Source organism: Mandrillus leucophaeus, unplaced genomic scaffold (assembly GCF_000951045.1).
Source record: "Mandrillus leucophaeus isolate KB7577 unplaced genomic scaffold, Mleu.le_1.0 Scaffold185, whole genome shotgun sequence".
NCBI lineage: Eukaryota > Metazoa > Chordata > Mammalia > Primates > Cercopithecidae > Mandrillus > Mandrillus leucophaeus.
This window is the reverse complement of record NW_012101865.1, coordinates 1,032,248-1,036,077: the sequence shown is the minus strand read 5'-3', so window position 1 is coordinate 1,036,077 and position 3,830 is coordinate 1,032,248. Positions and strand designations below refer to the sequence as shown.

At 49.0% G+C, this 3,830-nt stretch overlaps 1 long non-coding RNA gene across 1 annotated transcript in view; it reads right to left on the bottom strand.

Moving 5' to 3' along the window:
* LOC105538101 overlaps positions 1-3,474 on the bottom strand; it is a 15,508-nt gene extending 12,034 nt beyond the window's left edge. The window contains exons 1-2 of the long non-coding RNA XR_001005839.1: positions 3,324-3,474; positions 1,423-1,559 (exon numbers count right to left, since the gene is read on the bottom strand). This is a non-coding gene — a long non-coding RNA (uncharacterized LOC105538101). The remainder of the gene's footprint in view (positions 1-1,422; positions 1,560-3,323) is intronic.
* Between the last annotated feature and the right edge of the window lie 356 nt (positions 3,475-3,830).

Genomic DNA, 3,830 nt, shown 5'->3' with positions numbered 1-3,830 from the left:
TGGCCCACAGTAAGTCTAAAGAAATGTTAGCAATTTTTACTCAAAATAAAAGTTCAACAAAAAAGGCAGGTTATAAAACAATATGTACAGTATGAGCTCATTTTGTATAAGTGAAAAAAAAAAAAAAAGGCGTGTGGTCTGCACGCACCTCCCAGGCAGCCCACAGTGATCATTTCTAGGAGCGTGAGTGGGTTGGGGGGGAGAGGAGGCATTATAAGTATGCCTTTGGTTTTTGTTTGTTGTAGCTAAAGTTTCTAGTTCTAATTACTCTACAGCTAATGTGTATTGCTTTTATGTAAAGGAAAAAGAGAGGTATTTTTATCACCATAAATAAGATTGACTATCCACCTTAGCTGACTCATGCGATGTCCCCAGGCCAACACGTGGGCTGAACCTAGGCCGCCTTCCACGGAAAACCACCAGGTGTGCCACTGTGGTTTGGGGCACCGGCGCACCGAGCAGCGGCCTGCTTTGCATTTTCTTTTTCTTGTTTGTTCACAGCAATAGCTGATGACCCACTGGTGGCATTCTGTGTAACAAACACATGCCAAAGATTGCAGATTTCGTATGCAGGAGGGAGGGAGGGAGGCAAAGGCACGCTGGAGTTTATCAAGCGATAAGTCCTGGCATCTTCCTTATATAAAACTCAGGCTGGGAGTGGACAGTGATAAGGGTTGGGGACAGATATTCTGTAGGCTGTGGATGCCACGCCAAGAGGAAGAATGAAGGGAGGGGTACATGGAAGGAGATGGTGGCTGAGGCAGGAGGGCACGGGGAAGAAAGGGAGGTGGTTCAGAGGCTGCTCCCCCACCTGCTGGGTCCTTTCCAGGGCCTTCCCAGGAGTTCACCTGATGCCAAGCTGCAGGGGGGTGTGTGCAGCAGGGGTGTGTGGGAGGTGGGGATGTATGCCCTGGGGCGGATGGGGGAATCAGGAAAGAGATTCTGTTTGGCCAAGAAAGGGATATTGAGGCTGTAGAGGGCTGGGGAATCATGGTCAACGGTGAGCATGGGGAAAGATGGATCCAAGATGGACCCTTTTAAAAAGACACGTGCTTTTAGGGAGCCTGTGGCTTCATGGGTCTCCACGAGCATCCAGAAATCTGTCCTCCAACAGCACCCTGGATGCCCATCCCCTATCGCAGGGTAGGTAGAACTGTCTATCTCCTACGATCCACAGCAGCCATCCCCCAGCCGAGTCCCATCTCAGCCTCCTGAGGCTCAGTCCCCCTCTCCCACTCTCGAGGCCCAGCCCCTGTCTCAGCCTCCCAAGGCCCAGCACAGTCTCAGCCTCCAGAAGCTCAGCACAGTCTCCCTTCATCTTGGTCAAGCCCTGACAGGGCCGAGAGACAGAAGATGCCCAGTGAGCACCCAGTAAACACCTGAGTCTGAAGATGAGTGCGATCTGAGTGGTGAGTGACTCACCTGTGCCTGAGGCTCAGGAGACCCACCTCCCAGGTTCCCCTTTAGCTCGATGTGATCTGAGCTTGGGAGCATCGTGGAACAGGTCCCTGCCTTTTGTTCCATCTGCACAGCAGGGTTAGTCCTGCTTGGCTCCATCTCTGAAGGGGAAGAGTCGGAAAAAGAGATTTTACAGAGTTGAAGGGGAAGAGAGAGGACGCAGGACGCCGTTTCCAAGCAGGCACGTCCTGCATGTGCCTGCTGGCTTTGGGGAACTTGGCGGCCACTGAGGGACTGGACAAGAAGGAAAGGTTGGCCAGGGCCTGGATTGCCAGATTCAGCGGCTTGGCTGGAGCCTATAAGCAGGAGAAGGCCAGGAACAGGATCTGAGAAGAGAGGACCAGACCCAGGAAGAAAGCTGAGACACTGCTGTCTGGGAGGAGCCAAGAGCTTGGTTTACTGTATCAAGAGGAAAAGCCGAGGCCTCTGCCAGGGCAATCATCAGAGGACACTGCTCCAGGGAAAACTGCCTCCCACTTCCTGGACCTCTGTGGGCAATAGAGAAGTACATGTCAGCAGTGCCTCCTGCTGGACAACCCCAACATTACACTATTTGTCCAATGTCAGAAACAGAACATAAGACGGATGTATCTGGAATGTTCAAGCTGGAGTAACACCATCCAACAAGAACTATTACTGCTGCTGCTGCCGCTTTTACTGATGAAGAGGTGACTGTGTCCCAGGCACTATGCTAAATAATTTTATTGGATGATCTCATTCAATGTTCACAATAGCCCTATGAGATAGGAACTACTATTAATCCAATTTTTCAGATGAAGAAACTGAGAAACAGTTTTTTTCTGAGGTTTCAAGTTAGCTGGTAGCTAGATTAGCTATCCAGCCCGGGTGTCTCTAGCACAAAAGCGCATGGTTTTAACCACATTCCTGGGTCTCTCGTCCAGTGCAGGATGATGGAGAGTTTTCATTTTTGTATCATCTCCATCTGGTTGGTAGAGGCTGCCTAGAGCTCTGGGTTGAGAGGATTCCTGAGTGCTGTGATGAATTTGTGGCGTCTGCCGGCGGCACTGGAAGGGATGTGGCTGTATGTGTGTGTTATGTTTTCATCTCCGATCTAGTCCCATCTATTGTATACTGTGATTCTTATAGGACCCTGAGAAAAGGAATCAAGGCTAAATCTTTTTTTTGAGACAGGGTCTTGCCCTGTTGCCCAGGGTGGAGTGCAGTGGTATGATCACAGCTCACTGCAGCCTCAACCTCCCAGGCCCAAGTGATTCTCCTACCTCAGCTTCCCAAGTAGCTGGGACCACAGATGTGTGCCACCACACCTCACTAACATTTTTTTAAATTGTTTGTAGAGATGGGGTCTCCCTATGTTGTCCAGGCTGGTCTCAAACTCCTGGGTGATCCTCCCACTTCGGTCTCCTAAAGTGTTAGGATTACAGACGTGAGCCACTGAGCCCAGCCTAAGGCTCAGTTTTCTGACCTCTGTCTTTGCTCAATCACTTGGTGACTTAAAAGGCATCTCAAATGTATCATGTCCAAATATGGAATTCTTGATATGCACCTCCAAACCATCCCTCCACCATCTTCCCCACTAGGTAAAAGGCATCTCTAGTCTGTTGGCTCAAGACAAAAAGTGTTAGTATCACCCTTGACCCCCTTTTTCTCTTACCCCCGACATCAAATCTTTCAATACATCTCACTGGTTCTCCCCTTGAAATATATCCAGAATCCAGCCACGACTCACCACCTTCACAGCTGCCATCACCATTGTCTTCCCTGGACTAATGTAGTAACCAGTCTTGTTCCATGTGCCCTTATCCCCGTATTAGTCCGTTTTCATGCTGCTAATAAAGACCAGAGACTGGGTAATTTACAAAGAAAAAGAGTTTTAGTGGACTCACAGTTCCGCGTGGCTGGGGAGGCCTCACAATCATGGCAGAAGGCAAAAGGCATGTTTTACGAAGCAGCAGGCAAGAAGGAATGAATGAGAGCTAAGTGAAAGAGGAACCCTTTATAAAATCATCAGATCTTATAAGACTTATTCACTACCATGAGAACAGTATGGGGGAAACTGCTCCCATGATTCAACTATCTCCCACCAGGTCCCTCCCACAACATGTGGAAATTATGGGAGCTTCAATTCAAGATGAGATTTGGGTGGCGACACAGCCAAACATATCACCCCCTACACCCTAGTCTCAACTCAGCAGACATCCTTAGGACTTCTCAAATAACTTTGTTTTTTCAAAGCACTTTGGCATAAGTTACACACACACGCGCGTACACGCACACACACACGCACACACACACAGTAAAGCGAGGCAGGAAATTGTCACTCCCATTTGACACATAAGAAAAACTGAGGCTTGGAATGGTGATGCAAAGACATCAAAGACACAACGGGGAAG